Source organism: Armigeres subalbatus, chromosome 3, assembly GCF_024139115.2.
Source record: "Armigeres subalbatus isolate Guangzhou_Male chromosome 3, GZ_Asu_2, whole genome shotgun sequence".
NCBI classification, from domain to species: domain Eukaryota; kingdom Metazoa; phylum Arthropoda; class Insecta; order Diptera; family Culicidae; genus Armigeres; species Armigeres subalbatus.
The window spans coordinates 141,636,990-141,654,633 of record NC_085141.1 but is presented as its reverse complement, the minus strand read 5'-3'; the positions used below and the strand labels follow the sequence as shown (position 1 = coordinate 141,654,633).

At 36.8% G+C, this 17,644-nt stretch overlaps 1 protein-coding gene across 2 annotated transcripts in view; it reads right to left on the bottom strand.

Annotated features, from left to right (window-relative positions):
- Nucleotides 1-17,644, bottom strand: part of LOC134227973 (protein tincar) — a 541,225-nt gene that overhangs the window by 372,367 nt on the left and 151,214 nt on the right. For both annotated transcript variants that reach the window (XM_062709692.1, XM_062709690.1), the window contains exon 3: nucleotides 2,920-2,966. The gene's annotated coding sequence lies outside the window, so the exon portion shown is untranslated. The remainder of the gene's footprint in view (nucleotides 1-2,919; nucleotides 2,967-17,644) is intronic.

The following is a 17,644-nucleotide window of genomic DNA, read 5'->3' as shown; positions in this document are numbered from 1 at the left end:
CAGTTTGAGTTGTTGTTAGCAACGAATCACATCAATGCTTGCTCGATAAAAATTCCAGTTTAGTGTCAGGATACAGTAACTGTACCCAAGTAACAATTTTCATGCTTGTTAGATTTATTTAATTCTTATAGCGGATTTATGACAGCAGTCACCATGGCTAGTTGCTCAGATTTATTGGTGATCTTATTGCTATCAATAAACCTCTAATAAATCTGCTCGAAAAGCTTCAAACGTCAAATGCTGACTGGTCTTGTTAGCAGCTCTACGGTTGTAACGAAGAGCATAATAAGTCCAATTTTCAAAGCTTGATCAAAGCCATAATTTTGGGTCATAATGTGGTCAAATGAATAACCCCAATAAGAATATTTACATTGCAAAGGGTTTATAACGGTGTTTAATAAGAGCAACACTTTTCTAATCGAAATCTATGATGGCCATATTGGAAAAGAACCATCTGAAATTTATCACTGGAATTTATGATTAGATGGTGTTTTCGCCGCAAAAGACACGTTTTTGGTAAAAGATTAAAAAAAACCAACATATTTGGGAGTAATATCAATAAATTTAGTGAAGATTTACGTTATTTATGTTATAATAATTTTAAATTTATTGCCCAAAACTATATTATTTTGCAGGCGCGTAGTGCTTAATCTCATTTTTGCACTAGCTTTCACCATGAAATCGAGCGCGCACCTCATTTCCATGAAAGTACATTGGAAAACAAAACTTGAAAAAGTTTTATTTTGTAGTCATCCTCATCATGATTTTCATCAACACTTTAGTTTGTTATTATTTGTTTGCAAGGTTTTGTTTCTCTTTTTTCAAAGCAACATTTTTGACAGCTGCCTCAGCCAAATTCCCTTTTTTGCGGGCGGCTTGAAACGGATTTTTATATACTCTTATAAGAGGTTTATAGTGGTAATCTAGAGAGGGCCATTTGGCAATATCTTACTCTTATAGTGGTCATCAGAAGGTGGTCCTGTAGTAATGGGTTTTATTGTCAGTTCTTGTAATTCGATCTTGAAAACCATTCCTAGAGCGGAATAAAACTTGAAATGTTACTTGGGTATAGCATGTATAGCATGTATAAAAATGTATAGCATCCGACGTTATGGCAAGTATGGAAGTCTGGTATGTTTGGTTGTTCACGATAAAAGAGCTGAGCAGAACGTTTGCGTACGTGCCTTGGGAAAACTGTCAAAACGTACGCAAACGTATCTATTTTGCTCAGCTCTAAACTCATTGTATCTCTTGTACTCTCCTCGAGAGTGCATCGGATTAAGGATTAAGGAGTCATACTGAATGATACTGAATCATACTGAATGATCACTAAAACGACATCTTCACGAGAGATAAGCGCCAACTCGGCTTCATTTCCAAACTATATGAAGACTTTCGGGAACCTTATTGCCCAAAATCTCTGTACTACTCTCTAGTTTATTATATCCTTGAATTTTGTGCCATATAGTCTAGAGCCCTTATTTGAACGTCTGGATCTCAAGGCTAGACCCGTGCAGCGTAGATTCGTGCGTTATGCACTTAAGCAACTACCATGGAGAAACCCCGCTCATTTCCCCGTATATAAGGACTGTTGAAGACTACTTGGTATCGACATTCTATATATAAATATATAAATGAGAAAGAATAAATCGCATGCTTAGAGCAGGGTGAGGTCAAATTTAAACTCATTGTTGAAATTCTCAAAAGTGGATTGTACAGGTGATTCTTTGGATAGTGTTAACACAGAGAAACAGACGTCTCACTCAACACATGCTGAATCATTCACCTTTTTAACGGTTGATTTATTTTTTTGTAGGTGGTCAATCGGCCACCGATGGCGCTTTCATCAATTTTGCTTGTGTTTGACGTTTACGCACTACCGCCATCTGATTGCCGCTTGGCCACACACCGTGATTTTAGCATTGGGCAACAATGTTTTCGTGATGATAATTTTGATTGCATTTTGTTATAAGTGTGACGTCTGTTTCTCTGTGGTGTTAATGTAGATATGTGGGTAGGATAGTCGCTCGCGTCCCGCAATGACGGAGTCGGGTGGGAGCACAATTGCTAGGGGGTCGTACCCTAATTTTTCAAGCATGAACTGAACTGATTTCAGGTGATCCAGCATCATGGTATAATTTGCTTCTTCCTTTTTTACAATAATATGTTTAACAGAATAAATTTGTTTATTAGGTCAGTTCAATCAAAGTGATTTGTCCATTTTCTGGGTATTGGACCACCCTACTTGGACATCCATTTTCCATGTGCTGAAACTCAGATGTAAATATTTAAAAATGTATTGGAGGTATCTACTTTTATTCGATGGGGCTCGAACCCGCGGCCTTCAGTACGCTCAGACTGGTGCTTTTAACCAACTAAGCTAGGAAGGACCTCCGTCGTCCTTCGCTACTTATCGGTTACTGATACACTTAATACACTAAGTATTCGGGGAATGCTACAATACATCTAATAATTGGTCACAGTGGCACACCCAAACAGGTGAAAAAATGCTAGATATCTTGAGTGTATACAAGGATGATAAATGAGATTTTTTTTTTTCATTTCGCTTTGGATTCCTCGAGCAGCTCAATTCAGACTGATTTGGATGCTGCAACTCAAATACAACTGAATTTGGTTGTACATAAGTTGCAGAAACCCATGTACACCAAGTGTGCTGCTCGGATCAATCCCTGCGTGGAGCACAACCGAGAATGCAGAGATGTGTCCTCTAACCGTGTATTGTGGCGCCAGATAGTTGAGTCAGTATTATTCGTTTATATGTAAGCTAAATCATGAATGAATGGAATCAAATAAAAGTTAAATAAATTATCCAAAGCGTCACTATTCGTAATACGATAGTTCAATTTAAAAAAATCGTTCTCACAGCTTTCGGAATTCGAAATATTATCATTTACTCACCTCATCATTGGCTACATTCCGAAGCTACGTAATATGTTTTCATCAGTCTGGAAAGAAGGCAAAAAGAAGAATTAATGAGCTAATCATCGAACTTAACCGAAGCAGTCATTAAATATCCCAAACTAACCCCATAATCAGAAAGCCAAGCTCCTCTTATTTAATCTCCTTCACGCATTTCTTCATTATCGGTCTTTGGCGAGCTAATTTGGCGAAAACTTGCCACATAACTGTCCCATAAATCAGCGAAAGCATCGTAAATGAAAGCTCTTAAGACGCTCGGGATACGAACGGATGATAACGGTTGCGTTATGATGGCAATTGCCTTCCATTTGACACCTCACTTGCGGTCAGGACACAGTTTTGCCTCCAAGATTATATCATTCTTCTCCCTGGCAGGAAAAAAAAAACAAGCCAAGTAAATATGCTAACTCGATTTCGCTTATCATCTGAGACACTTGAGGAAAAGAAGTCAAACAACCTTGCTCCTGCTTGATAGTATCGAGCCGACTGCAGTAGGGAAGTGAAGGGCAGCAGTTTCGACGAACAGTCGTAAAATTTAACAACCAAAGTCATTAGTACCGAGTTCATTTGATGGTTTCCGTGTTTGGTATACCCTTTAATCTGGATTGGTCCCGGTGGTGCAAAAGTTATTCTTTATAGTTCCTCATAAACGCGGAAGAGTAATGCGTGAGTCTTCAATTCAACTTGTTGTTTTTCGTTGTTTTCATTTAATTTTTTTTTTTTGCATTTCCGGTTCATAATACCTGGTTTTATAGTTCGTACTTGAGTGATAAAACGGCCTACTTTTCCATACCATTATGACACTCAAATGGGTTGCATAATATCCAATATAACACTCATTTGGGCTGCTATAATGGGAAACCAATAGGTATTAGAACAATAGGTACACTCTGAGAAAAATCTATACTAAATAGATTAAAAGTCATTCTAACTGGCTATTTGCCTGGTTGACCCCAAATTCGTATAAGTGCATCATAATCGAGCTTAGTATAACTTTGATTTATATATCATAGTTTAACTTATCGAAAACCCTTCATAGCATATATCGCAACTGCTTGCGCTTCCGGATGAAATATTTCAATTTTGTTTTGTTTTTAATTGTGACATGAAAAAAACAATTGTAGAACTGAGGAAAAACAATTTATTATTTGCTGTTCAAACTAGGAATTACAATATGTTTGTTGCGGTTCTATTTCAATCTCCGGTACAGATTCCACAGAAGATCAAGTTACACTGTGAGGTTGTACATCTGCCCGGCTAGTGTTTTCACCATCATCAATCAGTTTCTTGTCATCGGTTGTAAGTCACGACGGGTTTCTGGTGGTATTTTGAATTGCACCAGTTCTGGCAGCACAATAATTTTCTCCGGAATCAATTTTTTTAATAAAATTTGCTGGATTCGCTTGAGGTTGAATGAATTTTGGGCTCGAATTGCTTTACGAGGTCAGGCGGTGTAGATGTGTGGTGTAGATTAAACAGATTCACGTCGAACCGAATGCGGATCGAAATGCATCAATGGATAGTTCTGCCAACGCTGTATTTTCTCCAACATGTAATATTCTCTAATTGAGCTAATTTGCACGCAATGGAAGGTGGTAAAGCTTTTTGACTCCTGAGCTGCGTTGAACATTTTTCTGATCCCGCTTTGGATATTGATGATGTTTCTGCTACAGTCAATTCTTTTGGCGATGGTAGTTCAGTAGCAGGAGGTTGAGCTTGTTCTTTAGCTAGAATAAAAAAAAAACAAGAACATAATAAAATATTTCAATACCGACGTTTGCAGAGGTAATGATAGAGGGGGATTGAAAAAAGTTAGCCTTCACTTACCTACTAGCCCAGTGCCGTGCTCTTTCAACCCCACTGCCATGGGACAGTACCAGTAACTGTTTAGGCTTAACAAGCATTTCTTCCGTATTATAAATAATGGTCTTCCTGCAGAACATCGTTGTGAAAAACAGTCGATCGAAGCGAAATTAAAATCCTTTATCGGTTAATTTCCTCGCTTTCAATCGAACTCCGGGAGCTGCAGGAAAGAAGAAACAGTTTTATTTGGTTTTGCTCTAACAATCGAAATAAATAGTTCTCACCCAACTGAACTGCTCTCATCAAAGCAAATTAATTACTGAAATATTATATTAAACGTGTTTCCAATTATGGATTTTCAAGAATTCAAACATAATTATTTAATCATTAACGGAGATGGCAGAAATTTGCCATGTGCAGAGCTGTCGGTGTTTTTGGTAAACAATATTTAAACTGTCAACAATAAAATTGGTTAATACAAGCAAAGCTTAAGTTTTATTAAATGTCAGTTTAAATTGTATACTATGTCTCGTATTAGGGCCCCTCCTTAGCCGTGCGGTAAGACGCGCGGCTACAAAGCAATACCATGCTGAGGGTGGCTGGGTTCGATTCCCGGTGCCGGTCTAGGCAATTTTCGGATTGGAAATTGTCTCGACTTCCCTGGGCATAAAAGTATCATCGTGTTGGCCTCATGATATACGAATGCAAAAATGGTAACCTAGCTTAGAAACCTCGCAGTTAATAACTGTGGAAGAGCTCAATGAACACTAAGCTGCGAGGCGGCTCTGTCCCAGTGCGGGGATGTAATGCCAATAAGAAGAAGAAGAAGAAGATGTCTCGTATTAGTCAAATAAATGTAAAAAATGTATAAATTGTAATCTAGCAACGTTTTTCTTTATTTCTGAGTGTACATGACTTCCTTTTGCTCAACTAGCTTAGGTGAGTGTCCAAATTATGTATTCTCTGTGTCGCGTCTCTGTGTCTCTGTGTTGACTTATGTCTGTACCTACAGTGAGCTCTCCCTAACTCGATGTTCTGTTACTCGATATTTTCCCTTACTCGATGAAATACAAAATCCCTTGCATCTAGCATACTGCGTTCCCTCCGTAGGTCGATACCTTGTTACCCTTTCTCGATATTCCGATATAAGTCGAAGTAATTTCTCAATACATTTTCACCTCGTTTACTCGATGTTATCTGGCCGAACACCATTCGCCTGAATGCTGTTTGCCCGAACGGGTAATTTGGCCGAAAAAACTTAGATTGCGATTAGTGAAAAGTATACAGCAAATTTTATCTTCATCATCTAGCAATTTCAATTACTGACCAAGATTCAACATTTCAATGGATTGCTGGAATACAGCTGGAATACTTGTTTTGATGGTTTTTGCCTTTCTCGTATACAAAGTATACGTAAAGGCTATATGTTCGCTCCGAAAGTGAACTTTTATAGGAAGCCCGGAGACCCATAGTGTTATATACCAATCGAATCAGTTCGACGAATTGAGGTGATGTCTGTATGTGTGTATGTATTAGGGTGGTTCAAAAAATCGATTTTGCTCCACAGTGCTCATCTGATTCTTTACCATGTTCTGAGTGTCCTCTGAAAATTTGAGCTCATTTGGATTAAATCTGATTTAGCACAAGCCGTTTCAAGTTTGCATGCAAATTAGTATGGGGAAATTTATTTTTTCATTATACTGTTAATGACGTTCCCCCATTAAGCGCAGGTTAAAAGAAAACCTACATAGCTAAAAGGGATACTCTACAGCTTTCACCCAACGAAAACCGCATGTTGATTAATCGTCCCAATAATTAGTAATCGATTTTAAGACAGGTTGCGAATCTTTAGTCATGATCGTTAAACTTCTTTGAGGGCATCACTGAAATGTGCAGTGCAACATAGTAGCCTGAATTTGTGGGTGCTATCTTTCGCGCCACGAGCAGCAATGTTGCCTGTTGATGAGTTATGCAATTAGCTCCAGAAAACTACGGTATGGATTAAATTCGATTACTAATTATTGGGGCGATTAATCAACATGCGATTTTCGTTGAGTGAAAGCTGTTGAGTATTCCTTTAGCTGTGTAGGTTTTCTTTTAACCTGCGCTTAATGGGGGAACGTCATTAACAGTATAATGAAAAAATAAATTTCCCCATACTAATTTGCATGCAAACTTGCAACGGCTTGTGCTAAATCAGTTTTAATCCAAATGAGCTCAAATTTTCAGAGAACACTCAGAACATGGTAAAGAATCAGATGAGCACTGTGGAGCAAAATCGATTTTTTGAACCACCCTAGTATGTATGTATGTGTGTGTGTGTGTGCGCAAAACTATGCAAAAATGTCACTCATTTTTCAGGCACTTAACCTTTACCAATTTGCATTCAACGCATAGGGCTGTCCCATTGTTTCCTATTGAAAATTGGCCGGATCGGACTATGCGATCAAAAGTTATGGCCAAAATACAATTTTTTTATACCATAAACAAGCGCGTGAAAATTTCTCACGCATTGTTCTGGCACTTATCCTTAACCGTATCCTTAATTTACTTACAACAAGTTGCATTCGACGCGGAATCCTTTCCCATTGTTTCCTATTGAAAATTGGTTATATCGGACTATGGGCTCAAAAGTTATGGCCAAAATACTATTTTTATAACTCACGAGAAAGGCTCCATCACTGCTAGGTGAATTAATCTGGGTTTTTATTTGAATATTGAATAAAAATGGGTAACATGCAAAATACTACTCTGATCCCCTGAAGAAATAGTTCATAATAACTAAAATTTCTTTAAGCAAAAATTTCATCCATATTTTTTTATTTTCCCTTTTTTCTTCCTTCTTTAATTTTCCGTTCTTTTTCCTTCTTTCTTATTGCTTTTTCTTTCCTTCTACTTCATGGTTCCGACTTTCTTTTCCTTTATCTTTTTTCTTTCATCCTTAGTCTTTCTCTTGCCTTTTTCCTTCTTCCTTTTTGCTTATCTTTCCGTCCCTTTTTCCTTTTTTTTCTTACTTGTTTCTTCTGCTGTCTTATAACTCACCATTCAATTCTCACTACTCAGCATCTCCCTTTTTATTTCCCAATTATTATCTCTCACTTCTCACCACTTGCTTCTGCTTTCCTCACCACTCGCTTCCTACTTCTCACTTCATAACTATCACATCTCTCAGAAGTACTTCTCACCATTAATTTTTCCATTCCACCAATTGGTAGGTGAAGGTTTCCGCTACTTGTTGATGGTGTTGGTTTGCGTGGAAGAGCTATCAGATTCGTCAAATCGTCGTTTAAATCTTTGTTTACAAAAGCAGATAAGCCGTTTTGCAAATTTTGTTTTGATTTCTCACTCCTCACTTCGCACTTCTCACTTGCTTAGACCTGTGCACCGGTCATATCATCGGCGGCGGCGTGGTGGTCACTTTTGCCCCAGCGGCGGCAGTATCATGTCGGCGCGCTGTTGAATTTTATCGGCGGCGGCGTGAACCGGAGTGGATGAAAAAAATCAATCAATCGACTTCAGTAGATTAAAATTGCAATATTATTCGTTTTCCGATCATCAGCCGCACATTCAAAATAGTTTGCCGGCGACACTAATCAATACCTGATTTAGAAATGTTATTTAAATTAACACTAATTTGTTATTCTCAGAATGTGAAGAATCAAATTTAAACAATAAACCCTGCTTCAATTTTCGCAGTGAGCAGTGTTGAGAATTAGGTGTCATAGAACTAATTTGTTGATAACTTTTTTCAAAAGATATGTCCAATTCAGGGTTTTGATACATTCCAGTCGTTTTTCTTCTCAATATATCTAAATTTCAGAAAAATTTGAACTACTATTCTTCGAGTTACATATTCAATTGAGCAATTTTTGATTGGCTGCATATTTATTTTTTTAGAGAATATTCTGTGCTACTTCGTCCATCTCCTGTGACCCCTGGATCCTGGAAGGACATACACAATGGAATCCACTAATGACAGCCACAATGGACAGTTTCCACACTTCGTATTCTTTTATATACAAGACTCAATAGACTCAATTACTGAAAGTTAATACTAACTGAGAGGCAACCTCTTTAGCCGTGCGGTAAAATGCGCGGCTACAAAGCAAGACCATGCTGAGGGTGGCTGGGTTCGATTCCCGGTGCCGGTCTAGGAAATTTTCAGATTAGAAATTGTCTCGACTTCCCTGGACATAAAAGTATCATCGTGTTATACGAATGCAAAAATGGTAACTTGGCTTAGAAACCTTGCAGTTCATAACTGTGGAAGTGCTTAATGAGCACTAAGCTGCGAGGCGGCTCTGTCCCAGTGTGGAGATGTAATGCCAATAAGAAGAAGAAAAATACTAACTGAGTAAGACTGAGGCACTATGACAAACTAAATTTAATAATTTTCCTGAAATTTGGTCACATATGCAAAAAAAAGTTCTTGGTGGAGTTCGTGAAGGAATTTCTGAAGGAAACTAAGATTTTTTTTTGATATTTCATTAGGAATTCCTTCGTAAAATTCCTGCAGAAATTCATATAGGGATTCTTCCCTGTCCATGGATAAGGGGCTTGACGTTGATATTTCAAGTGTCTTAAAAAGATTTTTATTTTATTTTTATTTTTATAGAGTGCTTTTTTCAAACAAAGGTTAAGTTCAACACTAAATTAAAAAAAATAGGATATTTTTCCATTTTTTATATCTCTTTCACAAGAATATCGTTATTTTAATGGTAATGGTTTGAAAATAAGCTCCGTAGAGAAACTTTTATCACATCTTACTTAAATAAGGTCAACAGTTATACCAAACACTTGAGGTACCATGCCTCCAAGTTAACTAATGGTTAGTGTCGCACGATCTAACAACAACTGCCTATTGGTAAATTTGGAGGTGCCGGCAGGGCTCAGTAGGGGTCTAACTAACATAACTCTAATACTAACAAGACCCTGAAACAAACGCTTATCCAAATAGCATACATCTATTTATACTTGTAGTAGTAGCTAACAATAATTCATTTTGTACCCGTATAGCTGAAGTAGAATTTTAGTAGTGAAAAGTAGAATTTGTAGATTTACTAATTTGGCATTGGAGATAGTGAATGTATCTATTATATCTTCTCGATAATCTTTTATTTTAGTCTCTCTAGCTGCATGGATCAACGCAAAAAACTGTTTCTCTCTTCCTTCTATTAGGTTAGTTAGAAAAATTAGCGGATATATAGGGGACATGACTTAGTGTTTCTCGTATTAAGACAAATTCGCTGACCTTTACCTTATAATAAAATAAATGACCGATAGTAAAATAAATGACTGAAATTTAAAGATATCAAATAAATAATAAAAACGAAAATAAATACATGACCATCGGTGGACAGAAAGATAAGAGACAGAGTTCTGTTTAGAATAGTTAATTGAGACCATTGCACTCACAAGATAGAGAATAACTAGTACCACTATTATTGCTACAAGACTAATAACTTGACCACTTACGGAAATGAGGATAGACCATATGATGCGTTGAATATTGTATATCCTGAATCTGAATAACTGAATTTTAGACCTCATTATTTTAATAAATAATAAAGGTTTGAATATTAGAAAAGGGAATAGAACTTGACCAAAAAAGCAATTACAGAACAACTGGACAGAAATTTTGTATAATGATCACTATTAGACTACTGAAACTTTAACATATGACATTACTGTGACTGATAGGATACAATTAACTCGACGACGTATTGACAAACATCCGATACTCAACCGTGTTAAAATAAGGGAAGCTCTTCAATGTGTCCATTTATTACAATAGTACTTAAATTAATCTATTTTGAAACTACCCTACCAGAATGATATCATTACATCTTTATTCGAAATTGTTACTTGGAAATGGCAACAGTACCACCCGTTGTCAACATAGACTACTATTAGGTATTGAATGTCGGCTCCAAGTAACTAATAATTAAATTTACATGTTAACTACTTATTCAGAAAACATCTATGTACATGTTGAGCCTCCATTATTTGTTCGGTTTATAATTGACAGACTGTAGATAGAAAGAATAATGTATCGGTATGATCACAATACAAACCCAGGCCGCAGTGACCTAGTGAGCAACATAGCTTGAGTCGTCTGCTAGTATTGTGTATCACATGGAGAGCCCAGCCGAGATACCAGTCTATTAAGACTACAGCTGGTCAACTCTCGAAAAAAAAAAAAAGAAATTCATATAGGGATTCTTCCCAAAATCCATTCAGGTTTTCTTTGGGAAATTAATTTAGTAAAACAATACAATATTCTTGCGGGAATTCATTTTTAAATTTATTAAAGAATGAATTATTTTCCGATGAAATTTCTAAGAGAATTTTATAAAGGAATTTTTGAGGGAATTCGTGAAGTAATGTCGGAAAGAGTTTATGAAGGTATTTCTGGAAAAAAATTTAAACGGATTTCCGGGAAAACTTTGAGAGCTGAAGGAATTTTCGAAGAAAAAATAGTAGAAACCTTGTAAGAAAATTTCGAAGATGTACCCAGACATTTCCAAAGGAATTCCTGACAGAATTTCCGAATGCATCCCAAAAGCAATTCTCGCTTAACTTTTCAGGACCTAAGTAACATTTTTTTCATGAATTAATTTTAATAGCGCAATCAACAGAACAACATGAAAGCTTTTGATTGCAGTACTCAAATTAATTCATGAAAAAAATGTTACTTAGGACCTTTTGAAAAGTTAAGCGAGAATTGTGGAAGAAATTTTCAAATAAATGACCGAAGAAATTTCTGAAGGAATTTTGAATGATTTCTGAAGACATCCCGAAAACCTATTATGGTCGTGTTGTCCGGAGCAAAACCGAATGTAATTACCAGGTCTCTCATTCTCGGGCCGTCAGTCGCCAGTCTCCCTGCACGCTGGCCGCATGCGAATCTTCCTCGATTGCACACAGCCAGCGAGTGCGGGGTGTACTCCGGAGTCGACGTCTTCTTCCAGGTTTGCTGCTAAATATGACTTTTGCTAGTCTCTCTTCCGGCATACGCACTACATGTCCAGCCCACTGTAATATGCCGTATTTTATCAGCCTGCATATGTCTGCATTTTTGTACACTTGGTACAATTCGGGATTCATTCATTCGTCGGCGCAATTTACCATTTTTTCTTTACCACGCCGCTAATTACTGAGCGCAGTATCTTCCGCTCAAACACTCCGAATTCAATAGTTTGCATCTTTTAACGTCCATGATTCAAAGCCGTACAATGTGTACAGATCTAGTTTTGTTAGTGTCTGTAGGTAGCTTTTTAAATGTTCCAAAGAAGTAACCCTTACAGGAATTTATAAAAAAAAATCCATAGGATTTCCTAAAAGAATCTTCCGAATTCATAATCATATTTCCAAAGCTTAAAAAATTTTCCTTAGTAATCCGTAAATAAATTTCCGAAGGAGTTTTTAGAGAATTTTTGGAGGAATTCTGAAACAATTTCCGAAGGAACTCCTAAAACATTTTCCGTAGATATTTCAAAAGGAATTTGCGAAGGATTTTCAGAAGGTATTTCCGAATTTCTGAACGAAGTCTTGACGGAATGTCCAAAGGAATTTTTGGAAAATCTTAGACTGTTACTTTGAGAAATCCTTCAGACGTTTCTTCGAAAATTCCTCCAGGAACTTGTTCAGGATTTCTTAAGGAAATATCGTTCTTTGCAAGGAATTCCAAAATAGTTCTTAGAAGAACCAGTCCAGGACCACTGAAGAGTTTTTCGATCACGAAAAGTTTTCTCCTTACTGGGCGGGAATCGAACCCACACTCCATAGCACATGCGTTTAGACGATTGACGTCGCTAACTGCACGGCCACGAAGCCCACAATTTTCTATGTTTTTTTTGTAAGGAAACTTTTCGGGGGAATTTACAAGGAAATATACAAAGTGTTTTTGTCAATCACATTCAAAAATTGATTTTTCAAAATAAAAATGAGTTATACTGAAAAAAAACTGTAAAAACATTCAGAGTAGAGATTCGATTATTTTGCTAAATTGGTTTGCCAAATAAGTCAACTAGGCGGGGTTCCGGCAAATCGCACCAAGCGCCAACAAAAAAAATCCCATTTTCCAGCCCATGTTTTTGGTTAGCAGATTTAATTGACAACAAATCTTATCGGATACCTCTCAAACACATAATTGAGGATATCCTAATAACAAATGCACTCGTGAATTGAAATGAAATGATTTATGTTTTTCTCGTACGAACCAAACATCGCAATGAAGTCAAAAAGCCGCTCAGTGCGGTTTGGTAGAACCCCGACCAACTATCCTAATAGCACAAATAAAAAAAACACAAAGAAAACTGATTAAATGCCCGGTTGATTTGAATAAATTAAAAAAAATTGTCATGATAATTAATGTGCTACTTAACTTGAAATTTCTGAACTGCAATGATTTGCCTACCCTACACCAATGCCAGATCCTATGAGAATGGGGCACGTGTTCAAGCCTTCAGAAAAGCTTATTTACACATTAAACATAATTTGCCAGTCACCTTCAGGTTTAGGTGCCCGACTGAATGAGGCCTTGGCTTAGATGAGTTCCAAAGATCAGTTAAACATTTAGTGTATTATTCTACTTAGTAGATTAAATCTATTGGATAAACCCTTATGCTACGTTTTGACGTGAGTTGAACAACAAATTCAATTTACTTGCCAAAAGTTGAACTTGTTCAACTTTATTTTCGTTAAAGTAAAATGAATGACGGTGTTTATACGTTCAATTCACGTTCAATTCGATCGACTTGTTCAATTCACTTGCCTTGTCTAAACTTAGCATTATTCAGACTCGCAAACTAATCAGCCAACCTATTAATTAACCAAGACAGTGTATTTCACCACACTGACTTAGAGACATCATCACTGCCGTGAATCGCATATCTGTCCCATCTTTGCTGGGTTTCCTATTCATATTGAACAAATATGCGATTCACGGCATATCACTTGAGGTAGATTTCGAATTGAATTTCGACAAGTTTCACCTTAACAACATTCATGAGCTATCATAAGACGAGTTTAGTACTATTCCAATTAATTCCACCACGTTGTATTGCTTTAACGTATTTCGTTCCAACTGAAGGGCCATCCACAGTGTCTCGTACGTTACTCGACTCGACTCAAGTTCATTGATTTTTTTATTGCGATTAGTCATCGGCGTGGCAAAAATATGATCGGCGGCGCGCCGACAGAAAATCGTCGTCGGCGTTGGCGTGAGTAAAACCACCGGCAGCGGCGCACAGGTCTATGCTACTGCCCATATCTACTACTCACATCTCTCTTCCGTTTCTCAGTACTCACTTCTCACTTTTCACTATTCACTTCGATTCGAATATCACATCTCACTGCACTTAATAAGGAAACAAATTTTAACCATTCGGCCAGGCGGCATTCGGCTAAATGGCATTCGGCCAAATGGCTCTAAATCATATTTTTACAATAAAAATATAAATGTGTTCTCTATCTCGATACCTCTCTAACTTTATCTCTAACTTCAATACCGAGTAAGGGAAAATTCACTGTAGTGCAGTCTTTCAACTTGCTCCGATATGTGGCAAGTTGAAAGGATGCACACAAAAATTTCCGTATACAAAATATTTTTAAAAATGGTGATGTTGCTTATTTTTTATTAGTAATCTTTAGAGCGAACTAGTAAACATTGCAGACGGATTCGAAATATATCAATAGGTGACTTTGTTACAGCCAGTACTGGTAGTTTTCGTGACTGTCATGTGGAAGCGATAACAGTTGCATTTTCATTATCAAGAGACCAAATGAAAATGTAGCCGTCTGTCGGTCACCTGTCACATTACAAGCAGTCATGATGGGAATGTTGCTTTGATTTGAAATCTAAATTTCTAAATAGTTTAAAAAGATTTGTGCAAATAACGATGACTGGTCGACAATATGATTGTATTGTTTTCGATTTTTGAGTTAGAAGTAACATTATTGAAGAAGAAACAGCTTGTTTACAATATTTTGATGCGCTTTCATGAAATATAAATCCGTGAAAATTTGGCAGAATTCCTTTCATTGTTTATGTTTTCTATGAAAGCGGGAGAGAATAAAATGTAAATGTCGCGTGACCTCTCTCAATGAAAACGAAAATCTCAGTACTGGTTAAAGCACTTCAAAGCACAACTTTGTAAAAACCGTTTCAACTTGAACCAACTTGTACCATACTGGAGAGCGTACCCAAATCCCACTAAAAAGAACTTCATGAATGTTATTGTTCTATTAGAAATCCGATAGTAAATCTATGAAACCGGTTTTGACCTTTATTTCTCAGTAGAGCGTTCATGTTCGTCAATTATATTTGTAATTTCTATCCTGCAACAGGCATGCAATCTCCACGATTCCACATTTAACAACCGTGTTTCTCGCTATCCGACCATCAGTCCACGATTTGGAAAACGCTTATCGACAGGCAATCATTCTACTCAATTTCGACAGATGAGCTTGAAATATGCACTGTGAATTTTGTGCAATATGCAATTGATCCATATCATGAAAATTAGTGTTTGACGTATACGAACGTATGCTCACTTTACCCCTACATGGTCCTCCCACACGACCCGACGTGTGCCGTCGTCACGTGACCGAAGCATATTTCACTAAATTATTTACCACCGACACCGACATTATCAGCCCACCTCGATGGATGAGCGTCCGACGTCTGCCTCACCATTAATATCGCTTCCACTGGATTGGGATAGTTAGACCGTAGATGAACTGATAAAATTACCCGGAATGCGATAAGGATCCGAACTGAATACCAGAAATCAAGTGGAAAATATGGTCTTTACGCGTTTGATGTGAGTTCGTGTTATGACCACATTGCGCTAATGCATCCGACTATCAATCCAAAATGCACGTATGTAATCAATTAGCACCAGCAGTTGGTTATCTTTGGATTATTGTGGCGGTGGTTTCGAATTTTATCCAAAATTTGAAGGAAGATAAGAGCTGGCATCGTTTAGTGCACGTGTGCACGGATCAATAGCCTCTGTAAAGCCCGACAAACGTGAGGGAAAAGACGGGATTGGTTGAAATAAGTCGAAACAAGAGAGAATAGAGTGCACCAAAATTTACAACAAAAAAATGTGGATTTAAAAATGAAGCAATGTTGTAGAGCAGGTATTTGCTTTCTAACGAAAATGAAATTTGTTATTGTATTGCATTCAAAGTTTGCTCTGAGACTACGATTTTTTTTATATAAATGATGTGATACGTGAATGTTTAGGCTCTTCTGATTGGTGGGGACAGTTCCTTTTTTTGTACAATGTTCTCCTGTTTGTCTTTAAGCCATGAATATCCGAAAAAATGACCATACAAAGCAAAATAACGGGTTAGAGAAAGAGTAAGAAATTTTGCAAAATTAAAAAAATTGGATACATCCATATATCCATTAACATAAGGGAAGATCCATTAATTACGTAACGCAAAAATTGAACTTTTTCAACCCCCCCTCCCCCCTATGTCACACTTTTTGTATGAAGCTTCTGAAAATTTTGTATGGATCGTCACACTTTACTCAACCCCCCTCCAAGCGTTACGTAATTTGTGGACGTTCCCTAATGAAGGAGTGTGGGTTCTTATCAGCATTTTTTTCGCAACATTTTATAAACTATTAAACACACTTTGTGTTTTCCAGTTGAACTTCTTTATCTAAAAACAAAACAACAGACTTCCCTCTAAAGACATAAACCCAGAAAAGCTTTTAACAACTTTCCAAAAAAAAGAAATAAAATCAAAGAAACTTAGAAAAAAAAACTCCGGAAATTTCCTATTGCGTTAAAATTTTGATTATTTTTTAAAGGAAATGTTTTTAATTATTCCGACGCAAGTAACATTTTTAGATTTATGATTTACTGCAAGAGTATTTGAATCCTACAACAATAAAACCATAGTCAAGGCATTTTATTCTTCATCGCTTACACCACAACCTCTTGAAGAGTAGGGGAGACTGGGTAGACTTGATCCGCTTTTCTGATTTCCGATGTATCACAGCCAAAAATAAATAAACACACGCAATTTCCACACAGACTCTCTAAGAAATATAGTATTTAACTTTACTGATGTATGACAGTCCTTAAATTATTGTTGTTATTGATACACAATCGATTTTTTAGAGTGCTGTCAAAAATCTACTTTTAAAATATTCGGGGGAAATTGATCCCTCTCCAAAAACATGCTTTGATAAAATTAGAAAGGTGCCCTAAGATTTTTTAATAACAATAACTTCAAATCCAAGTATCCTAAAATGTTGATGGAATGTTGACATTTTCATCAGTACAAATCATTAAGCACATTTATGGCTTTGTGCTGTGAAAAAACGAAATCATTTGGTCATTGTTATGAAAAGTTATTCAAATTTTGCGTGGCCAATAAAAAAATCCTTAGGAAGGTCAAAACATACTAACCGCTCTGCAGAATAAATAAAGTTGTCAATCTAAAAAATAACTCACCACATAAAGATCATTTGTATAGAGGATCTATACTAAAAAATACGCTCGAGCAAAACTACTTTAGTTCTCGATAAAACAGGGGGTGATCAAGTCTCCCCGGGGATCAAGTCTACCCACCTTCCCCTAGTATCTGCCTAGTTGGCCCACTCTTGAAATGGTTTTGAAGGGTAAATGCAAGACGGGTTTCAAGATCGGAATATGACTGAACACGAATACGAATCAGGCACCAAAAACCTTTCGTAATAAATTTGTAAACCATTATAAAAGACAGTTGGCACCATTTAAAACCCTTTTTAAGCCATTTAATCTTGATCCCTGTGGAGATCTCTAGATCTAGCTTTATGCAAACATTCACATGAAATAATAAAATACATTCAGTCCCAACAAAATAAATTAAAATTTTGTTGTACATGAATCCATGA